Source organism: Dama dama, chromosome 5 (assembly GCF_033118175.1).
Source record: "Dama dama isolate Ldn47 chromosome 5, ASM3311817v1, whole genome shotgun sequence".
Lineage (NCBI taxonomy): Eukaryota > Metazoa > Chordata > Mammalia > Artiodactyla > Cervidae > Dama > Dama dama.
The window spans coordinates 59,861,968-59,887,025 of NC_083685.1; the positions used below are offsets into that span (position 1 = coordinate 59,861,968).

Here is a 25,058-nt window from a genome sequence, read left to right on the forward strand (position 1 = left end):
CATATAGTTGAAGCTATGATTTCTCCAGTAGTCATGTGTGGATGTGACAGTTGGACTATAAAGCAGACTGAGCACTGAAGAATTGATGCTTTTGAACTGTGGTGTTAGAGAAGACTCTTGAGAGTCCCTTGACTGCAAGGAGATCAAACCAGTCAATCTTAAAGGAAATCAATCCTGAATATTCATTGGAAGGACTGATGCTGAAGCTCTGATACTTTGGCCACTTGATGCAAAGAGCTGACTCATTGGAAAAGACCCTGATGCTGGAAAAGATTGAAGACACGAAAAGGGGATGGCAGAGGACAAGATAGTTGGATGGCATCACTGACTGGATGGACATGAGTTTGAGCAGTCTCCAGGAGGTGGTGAAGGACAGGAAAGCCTGGCGTGCTGCAGTCCATGGGGTTCCAAAGATTTGGACACAACTGAGCGACTGAACAGCAACATATATATTTATATAAGCCCCATGTACACATATCTGTATATATTCTTTTTTATATCCTCTTCTGTTCTGATTTATCACAGGACATTGAATATAATTCCCTGTTCTATATATATATAGCAGTACTTTGTTGTTTTGTCTGTCCTATATTTATATCAATACTAGTTTACATCTGCTAATCCCAAGCTCCCAATCCTCCCCTCCCCTTTGGCAACCATAGGTTTGTTCTCTATTTCAGCAAGTCTATTTCTGTCTCATAAATATGTTCACTTGTGTCATATTTTAGATTCCATGGAGCTCAATCTTTAGATCTGTCTCTAACCATCTTGTCCAGCCTCAGGACTTTACATGCTATCTATATGTCTGTAAAAACTTCCCAATTTATTGTCTATACCTGGATCTCCTTCGTGAACTCCAGGTTTTTATAGCCGTTTTTATAGTTGCTTCTGGGGTGTGTGCTAGGCATTTCAATCAGTGCCAGAGTGGGAGCGATTGATTGGTTTTTATAAAGTTTCCAAGAATTCATGGGGGAGACAAGGTATATGCTCTTTACCGACCCAACATTTTTTATATATATATATATATCATATAAATACTAATAATATATAGATTTTTTTTTTAAGTAGTGTGTCTCATTGTAGTCTTTTTCTCACAAGCTTTTTGGTTAACTTGGAAGACTTTCACGTGTGTGTCTCCTTGGGTCTCTGGCATCATGTGACTCTTCAGTTGTATTATAGAATTCTGTTATCTTTGGTTTGTTTCCTCATTTCTGAATAACCTCAGTCTGTTCAGGTTGGATATTACCAGTGGGTAGTGTATTTGTGGGGCCCTTATTTTCCTCTTACCCACCACTGGCAGTGTGTTGCTATTGGTCTTCTACTTCTAGGACAAAATCAGGAAGGAGGGAGAGAGAGTCACTACCCTAATTCTGGGGATTTTTAAGGCATAATTTAGCAAAAAGTTTGAATGGGATTGGCTCTTATTTTGTCTCTTTCCCTGATTCTCGGTCAAGCAGACTATTGGGAATTAGAAGTAATTTGTTCCTTGTCTATTAGATTATGAATTCCTTGAGGATAAGAGTCTCATCTCATGAACTGCAAATACCCAATGCAGTGCTTTATATGTGGTATGCATTCACCAAATTTGTGCTGGATTAAATGAAATTGAATTGTTGCTTAGCAGAGACAGGACTGGGATTAGATTCAATCAGGCAGCAGTCAGTGAACTGTCCTTTTCTTCCGTGCGCACTGCAGCATTGTGAGTGCCCGCGTTTGCATTCTGCTGAAAGAAAATGCACTTAACCCATTTTGGAGTGTGTGGGTATTGCAGATAGGTTTCTAATGGGGTGTGTACAGAATTTCTATTGTGGACCTTCGTATACAGCATTTCACCACTGATTGCATGTTTCATGTAAAGTTATCTTGTCTTCTTTCTGGTTTCAGTCTTTGCTAGTCTTTTATTCTTTATGTTGGAAAAGCAGTCAAGTTAACACTGTGACAATAGGAAACACTTCATAAACTGCAAAATGGAGCCTGGCCTTGAATTTGACCTGTGCACATGTAAATCAAGAGCATGCACTTCACTGTCACATGAGTTCAGATCAGATTTGATTGCATGCAACAGAAAAACTCAAAATATAATAAAATACATTAAACAGTGTAGAGGATGAGTTTCTTCTCTTTGTTAGTAAGCCTGAAGGTGACCAGGTCAGAGCTGATACACTTCTTGGTGTCAGACATGCCCCATCTTGTGCATTTACCTTGCTAGTCACCTGGGGGCAAAGATGCCTACTAACATGTACTATGTAGCCTTCTCTCTTGTAGTAGGAACATTTTCCAGAGGAAACACACACTGGTTTTGCTCATATACCATTGGCCTTGATGGAGTTGTGTGGCTATATCTAGCTGCAAGGGAAGCTGGGAAGTACTGAGACAAGGAAATGTCTGGGAACAAAAGAGAGCAATCCTGGACTCCATGGTGGTTCCGTGGTTAAGAATCTGCCTTGCAATGAAGGGAGTGAGTTTGATCCCTGGTCAGAGAGCTAAGACCCTGCATGCTGTGTGGTGTGGCAAAGAAAAATATTAATGTTGCATTTGATGAAAATAAGAAAAATAATTATTTAAAAAGAAAAGAGCAATCCATGTGTTGTTCTAATATTAATACTTTGGAAATCTCTTGCTAAGAATGAAGGGGAGAATAGCCCATGGGTTGGTTTCCAACGTGCTGTTACTGCTTTGGTTATCAGTGCTTAGGAGGAGGTGTGGTTCATTTTCCTTTCCTCTGTTCACTGAAAGCTTACTTTAACTACTTTAGATAAGAAGTAGTTAAGAACACATATATTAAGAACAACATTAGCAAAGTGAAAAGACAACCCACAGAGTGGGAGAAAATTCTTGCTAATGACATATCTGTAAAGGCAGTGGTCCCCACCAGGGACTGGTTTTGTGAAAGACAATTTTTCTACGAGCTGGGGATGGTGGGGATGGTTTCAGGGTGATTCATACACATTACATTTATTGTGCACTTTATTTCTAATCTAATGCTGCTGCTGATCTGGCAAGAGTACCGGTACACAGCCCAGAGGTTGGAATCTCCTGCGATAAAAGGCTTGTATCCAGAATATATAAAGAACTCCTAACTCAATAATAAAAAACAAATAACCCAATTAAAATGGGTAAAAGTTCTAAATGAGACATTTCTTCAAAGAAAATACACAGGTGGTTGATAAGCATGGTCTTCCCTGGTAGCTCAGCTGGTAAAGAATTCACCTGCACTGTGGGAGACAAGGGTTCAATCCCTGGGTGGGGAAGATCCCCTGGAGAAGGGAAAGGCTACCCACTCCAGTATTCTCACCTGGAGAATTCCATGGACTGTATAGTCCATGGGGTTACAACTGGACATGTCTGAGCGACTTTCATTAATAAGCACATCAAAAGGTGCTTAACATCATTAGCTAGTAGGGAAATGCAAACCTAAACCACAATAAGATATCACCCACTAGGGTAACTATAATTGCTGCAGCTGCTAAGTTGCTTCAGTCGTGTCTGACTCTGTGCGACCCCATAGATGGCAGCCCACCTGGCTCCCCTGTCCCTGGGATTTTCCAGGCAAGAACACTGGATTGGGTTGCCATTTCCTTCTCCAATGCATGAAAGTGGAAAGTGAAAGTGAAATCGCTCAGTAGTGTCCAACTCTTAGCGACCCCATGGATTGCAGCCTACCAGGCTCCTCCATCCAGGGGATTTTCCAGGCGAGAGTACTGGAGTGGGTTGCCATTGCCTTCTCCCAACTATAATTGAAAAGTCAAATAATAACAAGTATTGGTGATGACGTGGAGAAATAGGAACTCTTACATACTGATGGTATAAATTTGAAATGGTATAGCGGTTTTGTCACTAACACTGTATAATCACAAGGGATTTGATTTAGGTTATACCTGAATGGCCTAGTGGTTTTCCCTACTTTCTTCAATTTAAGTCTGAATTTTGTAATAAGGAGTTCATGATCTGAGCCACAGTCAGCTCCTGGTCTTTTTTTTTTTTTTTTTGCTGACTGTATAGAGCTTCTTCATCTTTGGATGCAAAGAATATAATCAATCTGATTTTGGTATTGACTATCTGGTGATGTCCATGTGGAGAGTTGTCTCTTGTGTTGTTGCAAGAGGGTGTTTGTTATGACCAGTGCATTCTTTTGGCAAAACTCTGTTAGCCTTTGTCCTGCTTCATTTTGTACACCAAGGCAAAGCTTGCCTGTTACTCCAGGTATCTCTTGACCTCCTACTTTTGCATTTCAGTCCCCTATGATGAAAAAGACATCTTTTTTTTTTTTTGGTGTTACTGCTGGAAGGTCTTGTAAGTCTTCATAGAACCATTCAACTTCAGCTTCTTTGGCATTAGTGGTTGGGGCATAGACTTGGATTACTGTGATATTGAATGATTTGCCTTGGAAATGAACAGAGATCATCCTGTCATTCTTGAGATTGAAACCAAATACTGCATTTTGGACTCCTTTGTTGACTATGAGGACTATTCCATTTCTTCTGAGGAGTTCTTTCCCACAATGGTAGATATAATGGTCATCAATTAAATTCATGCTTTCCTGTCCATTTTAGTTCATTCATTCCTAGAATGTCCATGTTCACTCTTGCCATCTCCTGTTTGACCACTTCCAATTTACCTTGATTCATGGACCTAACATTCCAGGTTTCTATGCAATATTGCTCTTTAAATAGTGTTGGACTTTACTTTTCACCACCATACACATTCACAGCTGGGTGTTGTTTCCACTTTGGCTCAGCCTCTTCATTTCTTCTGGAGCTGTTTCTACGCTCTTCTCCAGAAGCATGTTGGACACCCACTGGCCTGGGAAGTACATCTTTCAGTGCAGACACAATAAAGGACAGAAATGGTATGGACCTAACAGAAACAGAAGTACTGAGAAGAGGTGGCAATAGTACACAGAACTATACAAAAACATCTTAATGACCTGGATAACCAAAATGGTGTGATCACTCACCTAGAGCCAGACATCCTGGAATGCGAAGTCAACTGGGCCTTAGGAAGCATCATTGTGAACAAAGCTAGTGGAGGTGATAGAATTCCAGCTGAACTATTTCAAATCCTAAAAGATGATGCTGTAAAAGTGCTGCACTCAATATGCCAGCAAATTTGGAAGACTCAGCAGTGGCCACAGGTCTAGAGAAGGTCAGTTTTCATTCCAATCCCAAAGAAAGACAATGTCAAAGAATGTTCAAACTACCACACAATTGCACTCATTTCACACGCTGGCAAAGTAATGCTCACAATCCTTCAGGGTGGGCTTCAACAGTGTGTGAACTGAGAACTTCCCGATGTACAAGCTGGATTTAGAAAAGGCAGAGGAACCAGAGATTGTATTGCCAACATCTGTTGGATCCTAGAAAAGGCTAGGGAATTCCAGAAAAATATCTGCTTCATTGACTATGCTAAAGCCTTTGACTGTGTGGATCACAAGAAACTGTGGAAAATTCTTAAAGAGATGGGAATACCAGACCACCTTAAGTGCCTCCTGAGAACCTGTACACAGGTCAAGAAGCAACAGTTAGAACCGGATGTGGAACAATGGACTGGTTCAGAATACAGAAAAGAGTACGTCAAGCCTGTATTTTGTCACCCTGCTTATTTAACTTATATGCAGAGTGCATCAGGCAAAATGCTGGACTGGATGAAGCACAAACTGAAACCAAGGTTGCCGGGGGAAATATCAATAACCTCATGTATGCAGATGATTCGAGTCTTATGGGAGAAAGAGAAGAGGAACTGAAGAGCCTCTTGTTGAGGTGAAAGAGGAGAGGGAAAAGCTGGCTTAAAACTCAACACTCAAATAATGAAGATCATGGCATTTGGTCCCATCACTTCATGGTAAATAGATGGGGAAGCAGTGGAAACAGTGACAGACTTTCTTTTCTTGGGCTCCAAAATCACTGCAAATGGTGATTGCAGCCATGAAATTAAAAGACGCTTGCTCCTTAGTAGAAAAGCTATGACCAACCTCGACAGCCTATTAAAAAACAGAGACATTACTTTGCCTCCAAAGGTCTGTGTAGTCAAAACTATGGTTTTTCCAGTTGTCACATATGGATGTGAGAGCTGAACAATAGAAAAGGCTAAGCCCGGAAGAATTGAGGCCTTCAAACTGTGGTGCTGGAGAAGACTCTTGAGAGTCCTTTGGACTGCAAGGAGATCAAATCAGTCAATTGTAAAGGAAATCAGTCCTGAATATTCATTGGAAGGACTGATGGGGAAGCTGAAGATCCAAAACTTTGGCCACCTGATGCTAAGAGCCTACTAATTGGAAAAGACCCTGATGCTAGGGATGATTGAAGACAGGAGGAAAAGGGGATGACAGAGGATGATTGGATGGATTGGATGGATTGCATTGGTTGGATGGCATCACTGATTCAATGGATATGAGTTTGGGCAATCTCTGGGAGCTGGTGAAGGACAGCAAAGCCTGGTGTGCTGCAGTCCATGGGGTCACCAAGAATCAGGCATGACTGAGTGAATTGTAAAACAACAAATAGCTGTTTTGAAACATATTTGTCAGTTCTTTCAAGTATTAAAGTTACATGACCCAGAAAATTCTGCTCCTAGCAATATAAAAAAGAGAAATGAAAACCTGTTGTCTACCTAAAAACTTGCACATGAATATTCATAGAAACATTATTCATAATAGCCAAAAAGTAGAAATGATGGAAATATCCATGAACTGATTGATAGATAAAGGTGGCATAGCCGTATGATAAAATATGATTTGAAAGTAAACAGAAATGAAGAGCTAATACATGTTATATTTTGTTTTTAGGCAAATTTAATGTAGAGCCTGAGACTGTCTTTGCTTATATTTTATTTAACACAGGTTCATTGTGGGAATAATTTCACAGGGCAGTAGCATGTAGGATGCATAATGTCTCTTAACACATACTGTGTCTAATTGCATACATGTTCTCTCTTAGCAAGTTAATACAGAAATAACATAACCCAAACCAGTGACAGATTAACTAAACTATTGTTCCAGGCAAGGGAAGATGAAGGGAGTAAATGTAGTTGAGGGGTACCTTTTTACAAGTCTGCTCTTGGGAGGAGACAGCTTGACCCATTGAGAGCAAATGTGGAAAGTCCCTGGTTCCTAGGGAATGAAGGTGCTGGTGTGGATGGACAAGGTCTTCTTTGTGGGCTGCTGGGTTTTGCCTCTGCTGGTAAGAGTGCCCTTCACCACTGCTGGTGTTAATGCCCCAAGGTCTTCAGAGAGCTACTTAGATCAGTGGAGGGTAGCCTTGCCCAGACCTCACAAACTGCATGTTGAGTTTGGATCCCCACCATTCCACTGTTCCTTCTTCATGTGTTCTTACTGATAACCCCCCCCAGCAGTGCCCTTCACTGGTTAACTAGTGAGTGTTTTTGGTATCCACAGATGTGGTTGATGCCCTCCGGAGTCACAACTTCTTTTTTTTTTAATTAAAAGATTTTTATTGGAGTATAACTGATTTGCACTCTTGTTAGTTTCTGCTGTAGAGCAAGATGAATCTGTTATACATGTATTACATATATCCACTTTTTTGAAGATTCTTTTCTCACATAGTTTATTACAGAGTATTGAGTAGTGAGTGTTCCCTGTGCTGTACAATAGGTTCTTATTAGTTATCTATTTTAATTTAAATTTATTTTTAATTGGAGGATAATTGCTTTACAAAGTCATGTTGGCTTCTGCTGTTTAACAAAGTGAGTCAACTCTACACCCGGGGTCTTTCCCAGAGCAGTATGTCTCCCAACTTCACTCTTAAACACTTTGTTTTTGTCATAAACAAGAAGATTTGAAATTATATCGAACTACCACCATGTGGATAAACCTTGAAAGCAGTCTGCTGAGTGAAACCAACCAGTCATGAAAGACTGCATCCCGGATGGTTCCATTTATATGACACATCTGGAACGGGGAAATCTGTATAGGGAGAAAGTAGGGTACTCATTGTCCAGGATTGAGTATTTGAAGGGAAATAAAGATTAATGGATAATGGGTTTGGGTTTTTTTTTTTTTTTAGGTGGTGATGAAATGTTCTAAAATTGATTTTCGTGATTATCATACACCTCTGTGACTGTATGAAAAGCTATTAAGCTGTACGCTCTAGGTAAATCTTACGGTGTGAAGTATATCTCAGTAAAGCTTAAAAAGGAACAATGCTGAAAATAAATAGATACTATAACTAAAATCAGGCTTTTAAATGGCTATAAACATGCATTACTTCACGCCCAGCCACACATCAAGTATCACGGGCTGTGAAATGGTCACGTCACTGATTTTAGATTGGAGAAGAGCATTTTGTATAGTTGCCTCCCCCATGGCAAGCTGTAGCCTATCAGGAGAGACAGCTTTCCTTCTTGGAGGGTGAAATATCACCTCCCCCCCCAACACATGATTTTGTTACATAACGTGCTTTTCATTTTCACTGGCATGCTTGCCATATGCTCCATTGTGCTGTGACCCTATAGCCTTGCTTGGTATATAATCACCATTCTGTGCCATTTTCCCCCACGTTGCATTCAAACATCACTTAAAGAAAGCGCTTGCGGTTTTGCTTTCATTAATCTAACATTTCAGATATATATATATATATATATATATATATATATATATATTTGGTTTGATGTTGCCTCATTCTTAGTGTATTGCACCTGAGAGAATGCAGGCAAGATACTTCTTGTTTTTATAATTCACCCACTTATATTTTCATGATGATGATAAGATGAAATCACCCCTGTATCTGAAGCAGTATGCATTTATACCAGAGACTTTATTTAGCATCTGTGTGCATGGTAATGTACTCTTTATCACTTTAAAAGAGGGAGTTAAGAACATCCTGCTTCCATAAGCCCATGTCATTGGACTGAATAATAATAACAGAGATGTTTCTGTAGCACATCAATTGGCATAATATTTGCAAGTATTTTCTAGTGCGTGTCCCTCAGGCAACTAAACAGACGTGTTTGGTTTGTGTTTGATGCTGAGGATGGGAGGGACAACCAGAGACTAAGACCTAACCCACAGCCTGGGAGTTTTTGCAAAAAAGCAGCTCAGAGCTCTGTCCAGGGTGCTTAGGGAGCTGAGAAGCAATAGGGAACAGGGCTGTCTGCAAAAGTGTGTACTAGAAAAATTGATTGTTAAATTTAATCTTGAAGATTTGGTCATAGTTTGGAAACTTGGAGGAAAAGAGACCCAAATAAAAGGAATCATAGAAATCTTGGGAGAACATGTTAAGATAGTCCTTGGAGTCTGAGGTTCTCAACAGTGAGTGACTTTATATCTGGGGACATTTTGATGCAGGTGGAATGAGGAAGGCAGCAGGGGTGCAGGCTGTTGCTTCAACTGTTTGGTGAATGGAGGGCAGTAGTGATGCTAAATGTCCAGCCAAGGGCAGCCCTCCCCAAGAAAGCACTGTCTGGTCTAGCCTGTCAGTATGTCACTGTTGAGAAGCCCTGTTTTAAAGCATTTGGAAAGATAACACCAAGAGTTGGTGGGATTGAGTGGAGTCGTACTGTTTTCCTTTACATGTTTACAGGAATGTATTTATGAGGTGTACATTTCAATTAAAAAAAAAGTAACAGCAGCATAATTGGTTATAGTGCAGGGGATGAATAAAGGCACAGTGTGCATTTCAGGCATTGTGCATCATTTAGTAATTCTGCTCAGATACCAGGGTAGAAAGAAGAGGACAGGAAGTAACTTTTAAAGAATTTTGGTAGAATTGGTAGAAAATGGAGTGGGCAGAATTATAGGCAGCATTTCTTGTATATAGGCTTCAGTGTTTTTCATAGAATTTAAGATTTGTTTTTTACCCTAAGGATGGTACTGTTAATAGTGGCGTGCTGAAAGCTACATTTTGTACTGGTTCCAATATTTAAATGGAAATCTGAATTGACATTCATCTGAATTTATTCATGGAAATGCATGCTGAAGGACACAGGAGTATGGATCGTTGAAAAGTTTTTTAGGTTTGTAAATAAAGTTGTAATGAACAGTTGTATACAAGGGTTTTTGTAGACACATGTTTTCATTTCTCTTGGATCCCAATCTCTGAGTGGGATTGCTGGGTCTGTGGGCTGTGTGTGTGTGTGGATGACTTAAGGAAACTGAGAGTTTCTTCCTACCAGCCATGTATGAGAATTCCAGTTTCTCTATCCTCTTACCAACCTTTGATTATGTTAGTGTTTTTCCTTTAAGCTGGTCATGACTAGTGATGTTGTTTGAATGCTGTTCCATATGCTTTCTGGCCATTTATGTTTCTAACATTGTGAAGTGTCTGTTAAAATCTTTTTTTTTTTTTTTCATGTAAAATATGTTGTTGGTCTTTTTGTTATTGAATTGTAGGATTTTAAGTTTTCTGGATCCTAATCAACCATATTGTGAATATATTAATGTGAATATTTTCTGGGCTCTGTGGTTTGCCTCCTCATTTTAACAGTGTCCTTTGATGAGAAAAACACTCTTTATTTTGACGAAGTTCAATTTATCAGTTTCTCTCTGAGTCTGTTCCTTTGGTTTGTCTGTCCTTTTTGCCAGTTCTGTAGTACCATTATTACTGGAGCTTTATAGTAAGTCTTGAAGCCAAGTGGTGTGATTCCGCTGGTCTTTTTCAAATTTGTTTTTGCCATTCTAGATCCTTTCATATAAATGTTGCAATTAGTATGAATTTGTAGGAATTATTTTAAGTATTCTGGATAGTAAGCCTTCATCAGAATCCTTCATCAAAAAACCTACAGGCCAAAAAAAAAAAAAAAAAAAACCTACAGGCCAATATTATCAATATGGAACCATAATAATTCACAAGTCTGACTTTCTATTTATTTAGTCTTAAATTTCAGCAATGTGTTATAGTTTTTAATATTGGGTCGTGGATATCTTTTGTTAAATTTCCCTAAGTATTTTATGCTTCTGGATGCTATTCTTAAATGTATTTTATTTTTCATCTTATTTTCCCAATATACTATTAGTATATAAAAAATGCAGTTGGTTTTTGTGCCCTATAATATTGCTGAGTTGATTTACTGCTTCCTATAGTTTCTTTAAGGATTTTTCTATTGTATACAATGTCATCATGTGTGAAAAAGACAGCTTGCTTTCTTTCTTTCCAATCTGAATGCCTTTTATGTCTTTTATTTATCTTTTTGCACTGCCAAGACCTCCAACAATATGTTGGATAGAAGTAATGATAATTGGGCATCTTGCCCTATTCTCATCTTAAAGGGAAAAGCATTCATTATTCACTGCAAAGGATGAAATTTGGTTTAAGGCTATAGATGCCCTTTGTATTGAGGAGATTTTTTTTTCATCTGTTCCTAGTTTTAATCATAAATAGATGTTGACTTTTGAAAAAAATGTTGGTATCTATTGAAATCATCATGAAATATTTTTCTTGAATCTGTTAGGTGAATCGCATTGAATTTTCTAAGTTAAACTAACTTTGCATTTCTGAGATCAACTTTACTTGATAGTGATGTATTAACTTCTTTGGATATTGCTAATAATTTTTATGCTAATATTTGGTTGATAAGGAAAATAAAAGTGTTAGTTGCTCAGTCATATCTGACTCTTTGCAACCCTATGGACTGTAGCTTGCCGTGACCCCCCACCCCCCAGACTCCTCTGTCCATGGAGTTCTCCAGCTGAGAATACTGGAGTGGGTAGCCATGCCCTTCTCCAGGGGATCTTCCTGACCCAGGGATTGAACCTGGGTCTCCTGCATTGCAGGCAGATTCTTTACTGTCTGCGCCACCAGGGCGCTCTTTTTTGGTAATGTGTCTGTCTGATTTTGACATCAGGGTTGTGAAGAGTTGAGGGATTGAGGGGTTTTCCAGCTGGCTCTGTTACTTCAAAGTGACTGTGTGGTTTCTTTCTTTAAGTGTTTGCGAGAATTTACCTGTGAAGCCATCTTGGTCTTTTTTTTTTTTTTTTTCTTTTGTGTGTGAGAAGTTTAAAAATTACAGATTCAATTTATTTAGTATGTAAAGTGATATTCAGATATCCTGTTTTTATGTGTCATTTTTTGATAACTTGTTCTTCAAGGAGTTTGTTAATTTCCTCTAGGTTGTTGACTTTATTGGCATGACCTTCATAATATCCACTATTTTCAAAGAGGATCTATAATGATAAGTCTTTTTTTAATGCTTGGTACTGAAGACTTATTTTTTTCTCAGTAAGTCTTGCCTAGAACTTTATTAATTTGTTACTTTTTTCAGATGACCCATATTGTCAATATGTCATTGGTTTTTGCTTCTATTTTTATTTCCTTTGGATTTTCTTTATCTTTTAAACATTTTAGATGGAAACATGACTTTTCTGTTTTATTTTGAATACAGACATTTAAATCTGAATTTCCTTCTAAAACTACTTAACTTGCATCCCACAAACTTTGAAGTGTAGTGTTTTCATTGTAATTCAGTTCCAAAGAATTAGAATTTTTTATGTGATTAGAATATAGGCATTGAGTTTTAACTCAGATGTTATTTAGAATGATGTTTTAAAAATTTCCAGTGGATGGGAAATTTCTGTGTACATGTTATTTTTTTTATTCTTTTTTTCATTTATTTTTATTAGTTGGAGGCTAATTACAATATTGTAGTGGTTTTTGTCATACATTGACATGAATCAGCCATGGAGTTATGAGTATTCCCCATCCCGATCCCCCCTCCCACCTCCCTCTCCACCCGATTCCTCTGGGTCTTCCCAGTGTACATGTTATTTTTTATTCTACTTTTCTTTTAATCTGATAACATAGTCTGTATTTTATTAATGAGTTGAAGTTGATTAGACTTTTTTCATTGTCTTAAGTGTGACCTATTAGTAAATGATTCACGTGCATGTGAGAACAATGATTTTTCTGCTGTTGCTGGGTGTAATGTCCTGTAAGTGTCAGTTAGATCAAGTTGGTTGTTAATGTTGCTCAAATCTTTGGTACTGTCTTGATTTTTGATAATGTTCTATCAATGACTAAACTAGTGATGTTAAAATTTCTAACTATTATGAGAACTTACTTGTTTTCCTTTGATTTTGTAATTTTTGTTTCTTATACTGAATATTCATGATCTTTTTCTTTGTGTATGCACTTTTATGATTGTCTTCTTCAAGTGGCCATTTTATTATTATGAAATGTCTGTTCTGGGAATAATCTTTATTGTGGAATCTTGTTTGATGTTAATTATAGCTATACGAACTTTCTTAGTGTTACTTGGCGTATTTTTTTCATCCTTTTATTCATTTGTGTCATTATGCTTAATTTGTTTTGTAAACAACAATATAATTGAGTCCTGCTCTTAAAAACGTCCAGTGTATTATCCTTGGCTTTTTAACCAGAGTTTTAGCTAATGTGTATATAGTGTAGTTATGGATATGCATAGGTTTAAACCCACCATCTTGGTTTTGTTTTCTATTTGTCCTTTTTGCTCTTTGTTTTTCTGTTCCTCCTTTGCTGTCTTCTTTTGAGGAACTGAGTCATTTTTAGTATTCCATTTTATCTCCTCTATTATATGATTTTTAGTTATACCTCTTTGTACCTTTATTTGAGTATGAGGTCCATTTTATAGTTAACCTATTTTTTACCTTTTCATAAGCGGTATAAGAACCTTGCAACAGTAGACTTCTAATTACCACCCTTTTGCCCTCTGTACCCTTGTCTTCTATATTTTAATCCTGCGCACATTCTGAGCCTAGTTGTGTGTTACTGCTTTCACTTTATGAGATCAATGATCTGTAATCTTTTGAAAAAAATTTAGTGTTTTATTTACATATATAAGGGTGTGTGTGTGTGTGGTTTCTTGTCTTTTAGTATCAGTGTATTTATCCATTCTGATTTTCTTCATTCTTTTCTGCAGAACTAAATTTCTATCTTGTGCTATTTCCTTCAAGTCCCTTAGGGTAATTTAATTTGAACATTACTTATAATGCAGATGTGCTGGAGAATTCTTTGATGTTTTGTTTGTCTGAAAGTGACTTTATTTTACCTTCATTTTTGATGAATGTAGAATTCTGGATTCATCATGTTTTACCCCCAGCACTCTAAGAAGTTATTTTATTTTCTTTAGCTTCCATTTTTTTTTCCCCTCATGGCAAGTCATCTTTCTTACTGTTCTCTTGTATGTTGTCTTTTTCTCTTGCTGCTTCCAAGATTTTCTTTTTATGACATGCCTAGATGTGGTTTTCTTTGTATTATCCTGCTTGATGTTCTTTGAAGTTATTGAATATGGGAGTTGATAATTATTCTCAGTTTTAGAAAATCTTAACCATTAGCTCCTCAAATACTTCTTCTGCCCCCCTTTCTCTTCCTTCACTTTCTGGGATTCTGATTGCATTATGTTAGACCATTTGAGACTGAGTTCAATAGTACCTGCAGGATTTTAATTTACAAAGGTGGCTGAGGGGTGGAGAGGCTAATGCCACTGAAGAGAATTTTATCCTTACAATGTCCAAGGGCAGAGAGCAAACATGCCGTGTAGGGGCACGTGGGGAAACATCAGGGTTTGGTCAGGAGTCTGGAAGGAGCAAGGGAAAATACTAGACCCTCTGAAAATCCTAGACCCTCTTTACTGGGGTTTCCAAGGGAAAAGCAAGGCAGAAAAGGAAAAAGCATAGAGTTGGATGCTTTGAGTTATGTTGGTGGGCTCTAGGCTGTAGGGGTGATTTTCAGTTGTCTGGCCTGGGGGTGACTTAGGGCAAGAGAAATTCTGGCTGGGCATGTGAGAATTAGGAATATAGACTTGAACTTGTTGCTTTGCTTTTGGAAGTGAACTCTTCACTACTGTGGTTTTATTTTCTGTTTCTTGCTTATCTGCTTGTCTCTTTTTTAATAGTTTCTATCCCTTTGGTAAAATTCCTATTAATTTATGCATGTTGGCCAGCTTTTTAAAGAAGAGTTTCATTTATTTATTTAGCTGTTTCAAGTCTTCATTGCAGCATCAGGGTCTTTAGTTGAGGCGTGTGGCATCTTATGTTCCCTGACCAGGGATTGAACTCGGGTCCCCTGCAGTGGGAATGCAGAGTCTTGGCCACTGAACTGCCAGGGAAGCCCCTGGCCACTTTTTACACTGGATCCTTTAACATATTTAGAGCAGTTTTTAGGTTTCAGTTTGACAGTCTCCTCCAGCCCCCACCACCTGGATACCTGGGCTATTTCTGGGTCTCTTTCTTCATGATTTTGAATTACATTTCTTTGCATGCCCTGTAATTTTGTGCTGGCATAGCAGAGATTTTGTGTAAGAGAGCAGTAGAGACTAAAGGAAGTACTAGCCATACCTGGTCAAGGGCACACCCATTTTTCTGTCAAGCTACAAATGTGTAGGACCGTCAGGTTGGTTGGCAGTTGAGCTGAGATTGGGCATGGTTGTTGTTTGTGGCAGATCCTGTTAGTCACAGGCTTCCTGCGATTTGAGGATGCTGTCAGAAGCCTGTCCGGAAGCGTGCCCGCCCTGTCCCTTATTCTTATGGCACATACCTCTTTTAGCTCTGCCCTCCAGCTGCCCCTGAGCATCTGGGGACGCCCTGTGGGAAGGAGGGAGAAGGTGGGCCCACATTCTTCTCTTGTCCATGTCTTCCAGGGACGGGGTCTTTAAGCTCCAGGTTCAAATGCCTAATGATCTGAGGTGGAGCTGATGTAATAATAGTAGAAATAAAGTGCACAATAAATGTAAATAAATGGAGTGCACTTGAATCGTCCCGAAGCCATTGTCTGCCCCCATCCATGGAAAAATTGTCTTCCATGAAACCGGTCCCTGGTATCAAAAGAGTCGGGGTCCACTGTTCTAGAGGTTTAAACCATCACACCAGCTCATCCGCTAGTCTCCTCAGTCGTGTCTGACTCTCTGTGACCGCACGGACTGTAGCCCGCCGGGCCCCTTTGTCCATGGGATTCTCCAGGCAAGAACACTGGAGTGGGTTGCCATGCCCTCCTCCAGCGGATCTTCCTGACCCGGGAATTGAACCCATATCTCCTGTGTCTCCTGCATTGCAGGCAGGTTCTTTACCCACTGAGCCATCTGGGAAGCCTCCCACCAGCTCAAACTCTACCTTTAAAACTTTGTTAAAACCCAGTTTTCCTCTTCTCTTCGGCTTCCTCTTTGTCCTGCTCTTCCTAAAGGATGAAAACAGCTGTACATGTGTGCGTGTGCATTCTCTCTAGGAAAGGACTTGTTATTTCCTGTGTTTTAGCGTGTTTTTTTTTTTTTTTTTTGCATCTTCAGTTCTCAGATGTTCATTTAAAAAAACCAAGCTACTGTGATTTTGTAGGGACTTTATAGGTTCTCCATCTTATTCAAGTCGTTAAGGGAAAAATGATGTTTTCTATAACTTCTGCAGTCGGAGCAGAAGCAGCTGTTTTCCAATGAGAATGGGTTGAATTCACTTTTACTGGAGAAAATGATCCTACTTGTGACTGTATCACTGCTTATTTGCTCTGTTTGAAACACCTTTTTGGTGGACCAAAGAAAGAAGTTGTCACTAAGTCTTCCCCCTTAGTAAACTCAGGTTACATGCTTTAACCGTCTATGGAAAAATTCATAGATTTTTATTTAAAGTTTTTTCCGCAGCACCTCTTGTGAGAAGCTGATTATGACTGCTACATTTCTAAAACTTTTAAAAGTGTTTTACTTGGCTTTGGCACTTTCCTCTTAGAGTAAAATTTAGTGCAGGACTTGTAATATGCTGGGATTTTTTTTCCCCCTCTTCCTTTTCAACATTCCTCTTACAAAAGCATTAGAATATTCCTGATTTATTTCCGTCATAAGTTTTGGTAGCTGCTGCTTAGTTTTTTTTCCTCTTAACTTCTCCATTTACAGTAATATCTCATTAATTGACATCTCATAAATGTGAATGTTTCTGTCCACGCTTATGTTGTTTTATATTTTCTTAATTTACAGGCTCATTGATCTGTCTTGTAGAATCTAAGAGAAACCCATGTCTTCCACATGCTTTGACAGAACAATAAAAAATGCAGTTGAAAGAGGATGAATAGATAGAAGGTCAAATGGAGAATGTAGATACTAGCTTTGTAAGGCTGTTTCCCATGCATCAGTCTTGGGTTGCGTCTGATGCCCATAGTCCATATTTTTTTTGAATGAAAAGAGATTGAGATGGTGATTTAAGAATAAGAACCTGTTTAACCCGAGTGTTTCTTTCTTCAAGTTTCAGTTCTCAACCTTCACCGTATAACAATTTTGGTTTTAAGAAAGACAGACTATCCAAGCCAGGTGCTCTCTTTGGTCTGGTTCAGTTTTCCTTCATGAAGTTTATCCAGTCGCCTTTGTGCTCACCTGGAATCCGCTTGGCCTTGCTGGGCATGGAGTAATCTGCAGACCTTGGCACGCTGTCTGGCACACAGTACATACCAAGTGTTAATTTGGTTGGATTGATTATTTGATGAAGGAAGAAGAGGAGGCTATGTCCTCTGCTGGACACACTGCAACAACATCTGTTCCAGAAAACCGAATTAGAACATTCTCAGTCCTGGTTTCTGGCTCCAGGGAAGTCACTCACGTTCTTCCCTTAGCTTGTACATGAAATGAAGAGATAATTGCTATTTCTGTCTTTATGTGGACTTTCCTGGTGGCTCAGATGACATAGAAGCTGCCTGCAATGCAAGAGACCTGGGTTTGATTGCTGGATTGGGAAGATCCCCTGGAGATGGGAATGGCCACCCACTCCAGTATTCTTGCCTGGAGAATTCATTGTTTCTCTCTTTATGGAAATGTGAACAATCTAGCGCATTGCTGTAAAATTTTCTGTTCTTCATTAGCCTCATGGTCACCAAGTTGCTCTGTATGTCTTCTAAATCTTATTAGAAAAGCATGTTTTATCAATAAGACTTGTCTTTCTTTCAAAAACTGGAGAATTTTTATAATTTGTTTCAATGATAAGATCCTGTTAATACTGTAGTTTAAAATGTGTCCTTGTCTCAGTTTTGCTTAATGATTTCCTAGCAATTGATTATTACAAATAAAAGGGAAAAACTTGAGAAATTGTAAGTGGTTGAAACATATTTTAGTGCATGATGTTTTATTTGGAGGTGGGAGCTACAGTGGATGGCTTGGGCAGCTTGTGTGGTAGGATGGGGCTGCATTCTGTAAATCTGGTGACTGTTCCCTCTAAGAAGCATGTGACGAGTGTGAAGTGTTCTGGGGAATCACTGCAGTATAATGGATTAATTCTCTGAAATGGAATTGTTGTGAGTTACTGTGTTATTATTTGTCAAAATGGAAACAAAAATAGAATTCTGTCCTTGTAGGTAACAGATCTCTACTTAATCTCTCATCTTTCAGCAGGTAGGTTGGTTCATTCTCCGCTGTATTCTTCAAAGAGCCAGGGGGCTTAAGTCTGGATCATCGTGCCTTGGAGACAAGCCGTGGAATAGTATTTTCATTTTTGTGCCACATTGGATTTCTGTCCAGACATAATGTGGCTGTTTGATCTGAAGCCTGACAATTGCTTTTCCATTTACTCTAGCATCTGTAATTCTAGTTTCATAACTCTTCATCATTCAGCACTTTTGTCTTCACTCCAAGTTATCAGGACCAGTCATTGTTTCCTGTATCTGTTGCTCTTGTACAGTTTGGTTAAGAATATTCAGCTGTCTACTGGTAGTAAAGGTTATCTCCCCTCACGTATGCATGGAGAGCCTTAGGGGAGAGCCAAAGGGAACTAGCAAGTACAGGAGATTCCGTCACGGTTCAGGTCTGATTTGAAGTATTTGAAGTATGAGTGCACGCTACGCGTGCCTGCTTGGTCTCTCAGCCATATCTGGCTCTTTGAGACCCTGTGGACGCTAGCCCGCCAGGCTCCTCTGGCCATGGAGTTTTCCAGGCAGAAATACTGGGATGGGTTGCCATTTCCTCCTCTAGGAGATCTTCCTGACCCACAGATTGAACCTGTGTCTCCCGTGTCTCTTGCACTGGCAGGCGGGTTCTTTATCATTACGCCACCTAGAAAGCCCATTCTTAGTATCAGTTCAGTTCAGTCGTGTCCGACTCTTCCCTATCCATCACCACCTCCCGGAGTTTACTCAGACTCATGTCCGTTGAGTCGATGATGCCATCCAACCATCTCATCTTCTGTTGTCCCCTTCTCCTCCTGCCTCCAATCTTTCCCAGCATCAGGGTCTTGTCAAATGAGAGCATCAGGTGGCCAGAGTATTGGAGTTTCAGCTTCAGCATCCATCCTTCCAATGAATGTGCAAGACTGATTTCCTTTAGGATGGACTGGTTGGATCTCCTTGCAGTCCAAGGGACTCTCAAGAGTCTTCTCCAACACCACAGTTCAAAAGCATCAATTCTTCAGCGCTCAGCTTTCTTTATAATCCAACTCTCACATCCATACATGACAACTGGAAAAACCATAGCTTTGACTAGACGGACCTTTGTTGGCAAAGTAATGTCTCTGCTTTTTAATATGCTGTATAGGTTGGTCATGACTTTTCTTCCAAGGAGCAAGCATCTTTTAATTTCATGGCTGCATTCACCATCTGCAATGATTTTGGAGCCCAGAAAAATAAAGTCTGCCACTCTTTCCACTGTTTCCCCATCTATTTGCCATGAAGTGATGGGGCTGGATGCCATGATCTTAGTTTTCTGAATGTTGAGCTTTAAGCCAACTTTTTCACTCCTCTTTCACTTTCATCAAGAGACTCTTTAGTTCTTCTTTACTTTCTGCCATAAGGGTGGTGTCATCTGCATATCTGAGGTTATTGATATTTCTCCCAGCAATCTTGATTCCAGCTTGTGCTTCAAGTATTCTAATTATAGTATGTCTTTATTTGCTATAGCTGTTTTGGCTTTCACTGAACCCCTTAACTAGTTACTAATGGTATATTGTAAATATATTCTTTATCCTTGGAGTGATAGCTTTCTTACTCATTATTTTGTTGCCCATAGCATATGGAAGTACCTCTTGAGTATTTTTCAGATCCATTCATTTATTTCTCTTTATTTTGGTCATTCTGTCTTATCCCCTGAATTGTCTGGCACATCTTTTTAACCACCCCTGCTCTGCTTCAGTCCACTTGTCACTGAGCATCCATTGTTCATGTACACTTTTTTTTTTACTTTACCATAAGTTTTTTAATTGGAGTATAGTTGCTTTACAGTGTTGTTCCTTTTTGCTTTAGAGCAAAGTGAATCAGCCACAGTTGTACATGTGTCCTCTCTTCCTTGAATTTCCTTCTCATTCACATCGCCACAGAGCCTTGAGTAGGGTTCCTTGTGCCGTACAGGCGGTCCTCATTAGTTACCTGTTTTATACACAGTGATGTGCGTCTGGGGTTTCCCTGACGGCCGCGATGATGAAGTGTGTCTACGCCAACCCCAGTCTCCCATGCATCTGTTCTCGGCATCTCCGCCTCTCTTTGTGCTTTGCAAGTACATAAGTTCACAGGTACCATTTTTCCAGATTCCACACACATGTGTTCATATATAATATTTGCTTTTCTCTTTCTAACTTACTTCACTCTGTATGTCAGTCTCTAGGACATGGAAGCAACCTAAGTGTCCACCAACAGAAGAATGGATAAAAGAAGATGTGGTGCATATACACAGTGGAGTATTACTCAGCCGTGAGAGGGAACGAAATTGTGCCATTTGCAGAGACATGTACATGTTTCTGATCACGTTAACCCCCTACTAAAAACCTTCAGTGATGTGTAGGGTTTGTTTATGTTGTTAAGTCACTTGGTTGTGTCCGACTCTTTGGGACCCTATGGACTGCAGCACGCCAGGCCTCCTTGTCGCTCACTATCTCCTGGAGTTTGCTCAAATTAATGTTCATGGAATCAGTGATGCTATCCAACCACCTTATCCTCTGCTGTTCTCTTCTTCTTTTGCTTTCAATCTTTCTCAGCATCAGAATCTTTTTCCAGTGAGTCAGCTCTTCATACCAGGTGGCCAAAGTATTGGAGCTTCAACTTCAGCATCAGTCCTTCCAATAAGTATTCAGGGTTGATTTCTTTTAGGATTGATTGGTTTGATCTCCTTGCAGTCCAAGGGACTCTCAAGAGTCTTCTCTAGCACCACAGTTCCAAAGCATCAGTTCTTTAGTGCTCAGCCTTCTTTATGGTCCGACTCTCATATCCATACATGACTACTGGAAAGACCGTAGCTTTCACTATATGGACCTTTGTCGGCAAAGTGATGTTTTTGCTTTTTAATACTCTTGTCTAGGTTTGTCACAGCTTTCCCTCCAGGGCACAAGTGTCTTCTAATTTCATGGCTACAGTCGCCATCCTCTGTGATTTTGGATAAGTAAACCCTCAGCGTGACCAAGGAGGCCCTGCATGGTGGGACCCCATCTTTCCATGGAGTTGCTCTGCAGCTGGTTTGTAGGACCCGTGATGAGTCTGACCCCCGCTCCTCCAGAGGGCGCTGTTCCCCTCTCAGAAGGCTGTGTGCCTTCTCAGCCTAGGGAACGCCATGGCCCTCTTGCTTGTATTCGTACATGGCTCATTTATCCTTAAAGTTTCAGATTAGATGTCCCTTCCCCAGGGAAGCCTAACTTCCAGGGTTAGGACAGGCTTTCTTTTCTTATGGGGCTTCCCTGGTGGCTCAGATGGTAAAGAATTTGCCTGAAATGCAGGAGACCTGGATTCGATCCCTGGGTCAGGAAGATCTCCCCTGGAGGAGGAAACGCCAACTCACTTGCAGTGTTCTTGCCTGAGAATCCCATGGACAGAGGAGGCTGGTGGACTGCAGTCCATGGGGTTGCAAAGAGTTGGACAGAACTGAGCAACTAACACATTTGCTTTCTTCACTTCCTTTCTTGCTCCCAGATCACCTGAAAAATCCTAAAGTTGCCCAAAGAGATTGGCAGATTCACAGACAAGTCTCCTAGACCACAATGATTTAGCATAATTGAAATTGAAAGATTTTCTATTTGGGCACGTATCTCCTGATGTCCTTCTTACTTCCTCTTTTCCTTCAAGGGAGCTGGCTTTGCTCATTTACACTCACCTGACTCCCTTGCAACATTCTTTGTGTGTGCTAAGTCGCTTCAGTTGTGTCTGACTCATCGCAACCCTGTGGACTGTAGCCCGCCAGGCTCCTTTGTCCATGGGACTCTCCCGGCAAGAATTCTGGAGTGGGTTGCTGTGCCCTCTTCCATGGGATCTCTCTGACCCAGGAATGGAACCCTCATCTCTAACATCTCTAACATTGGCAGACAAGTTCTTTGCCACTAGTGCCGCCTGGGAAGCCCAGCATTCTGTGTACTTGTAGTTAATTGATTATTTATGACTTATTTATCTTCTGCTTTCTCTGCTAGACAGTATGCTCAGCCCAATACCTAGCACACGGTAAGATATTTAATAATTCCTGACCTTCTGGGACAAGACAAAGCATAATAGCTCATCATCCGGCGGTTGTTGAAAGAACTGGAGTGGTTGTAAACCCTGTCTTTGTATCCTGTGACAGACTTTGCCGTTTTTGGCCTGGATTCCCATTTTTCTCTGCTGGTTTTGTCATTCCTGGATTAGAAAAATCTGTTAGCTTTCTGTTATGTATTTGCTGTAGCCCATCTCTGTCCATTTTATATTTATTTCTTTTAATTATACATTAAGTGTTTGAATCCATACACTTTTGGGAGAGGTCTTTAGGTATTTTTTCTGCTTTGCAAGAATGGAGCATTCATGTAGACCTGAGACCCCCCGTATGTAAATATTGTTTTATCACTTAACCGATGTAAAGAAAAACACGCCTGCCATCTGAAGTTTTCCCTCACAATTTTAATTAACTCCCCTGAGCCCAGTGTGGGTTACTAAGAATAAGGGCCAGAATCCCCACGTCCCAGTCGAGGCACTTCTTAAAACAGCATGGTTTTCTGGGCATCTTGCCTCGATTCTTGCTGCAGAAGGATGCTGTGCGTAGCAGAGCGAGACGGGTGGGATCTTGGTTGTGGGCTCCGTAGCGCCAGGGTGATGGCAGCCCTGGGCCGTTGTGGAAGTGTTCCGGGGAGACCAGTCAAGAGTGCTGTTGCTGTTCCGGAGTGCGCTTGGGGCTGAGAGCTGATTTTTAATTTTTAGGATTTTTTTTTTTTTTTTGACGTGAACCATTTTTAAAGTCTTTTTGAATTTGTTACATATATGTGTGTATGTATGTGTGTGTGTGTGTGTGTATATATATTTGGGGTCTGTGTGACATCTGGGATCTTAGTTTCCTGACCAGAGATTGAACCCCCACCTCCTGTATTGGAAGGTGAAGTCTTAACCTCTGGACCACTAGAGACATCCACAAGTTATTTTTTTCCACAAAATTCATAGCCTGGAGAAAGTGGTTGAAGATGCAGACCTATCAATCGAATGTACTTGGTAGTGAACTTGAAGCAGATAACTTCTCAGGCTTTATAGCTGTCACGTGGGGAGAAAGCCTAACACTCGTGGGTGTGAGTTTTGGGAACACAGTGTATTTGCCTTGGGTATGGTGCTTTTGGCGTATTGCATGCTTTAAGTACTTTATAAAAATTGTAGTGGTTATTGAATTACATTTGATTCTTGCCACTTGCTTTACTTGTAAAAGATTATCCAATACTTGAAAATGAGGTGAAATACTGTTCCAGGCGTGATAACTTTAAGAAGTGTTGTATATTCAGTATTAAATGGGAATGGATGTTTATTTTCCATTTCAACCATCTATTTTCATTTCCAGTTGTCTGTGGTTTGGAGTATTCTACCTTTTCATCCCTTTCAAGTCTATTTTTAATACTTTGTATCAAACATGCAAAATTTGTTTCATTGGAGAAACCACCAAAGTTTAAGAGGAATTATTAATAGCTTTTCTACCTAGCACTTCTTCCCAGCATGTAGAGTTTTCTGGCAGATTGTCTAAATATCCAAATAAACTGAACTAAGAAAGATCAGCTTTTGGTTCTGAGGACCAACCCAAGGCTCTGAGAAAACACCGAGGAAACCCCCAAACGGTTGACAGTGCTGGGATGGGATGAAAAATGACTCTGGTTGCATTCTGTCCATGCCTGGGTAACAATAAATATTGCTAAGTCGCTTCAGTCGTGTCCAACTCTTTGTGACCCCATGGACTGTAGCCCATCAGGCTTTTCTGTCCGTGGAATTTCCCAGGCAAGAATACTAGAGGGGGTTGCCATTTCCTCCTCCAAGGGGTCTTCCCCACCTAGGGGTTGAACCCGTGTATGTCTCCTGCATTGGCAGATGGGTTCTTTACCCCTAGAGCCAGCTGGGAAGCCAATAAACATGTATATCTTTTATAAATAAAAATGTAATCCTCACTACCATCCCACGTCCATGGATGGCTACTTTCAAAGAGAGAGAGAGAGGAAGAAAATGAAAAGTGTTGGTGAAGATATGGAGAAATTGGAACCCTGTGCAATGTTAGTAGGAATGCACAACATTAAAAAGAATAAAAATAAAATTACCATTTGACCCTCCTTGTGAGACAAAAAGGTTTCTCCCTAATTAAAGAACACATCTGTACTCTAAGCAATTCTCTCATTCTCCGTGGAGAGCAAGTGTCCTAAGATTAAGCTTGGCTTTGGCAGTAGGTAGAGTTCATGAAGACCCCACAGATCAAGGCCTCAAGGCTGCCCCCTACCACTTCCAGATGACAGTCACAAGTCCAGGTTGTCATCTGTGCTTTTGGCTATAAATCAGGTGTTCCCATGACCCTGTCCTCGAGTTTGATAATTTGTTAGAATGGCTCACAGAACTCAGGAGAGTAGTTTCCTCACTGTTGTTGATTTGTCTGTGTGTGTACTCGGTCATGTCTGTCTGTCTCTGACCCCGCAGACTCTCGCCCGCCAGGCTCCTCTGTCCGTGGGATTTCCCAGGCAAGAATACTGGAGTGGATTACTATTTCCTCCTCCAGGGGATCTTCCCAGTTTACAATAAAGGATATTTTAATGAGAACAGATGAAAAAACCCATGAAGAGATAATACAGGGCAAATTATGGAGGAAGGGACTTGGAGCTTCCGTTTCTGCTGCTGGGGTACTCTCCCGTCCGTATCTTCATGGGCTCACCACCCTACAAACTTTCTTGAACCCCAGGGATTTTTATGCAGGCTTCATTTTGCAGGAATGATTGATTAAAT

The 25,058-nt window shown here is 40.1% G+C and overlaps 1 protein-coding gene across 3 annotated transcripts in view; it reads left to right on the forward strand.

Annotated features, from left to right (window-relative positions):
* Positions 1-25,058, forward strand: part of ARHGAP10 (Rho GTPase activating protein 10) — a 368,778-nt gene that overhangs the window by 167,608 nt on the left and 176,112 nt on the right. The window lies entirely within an intron of this gene.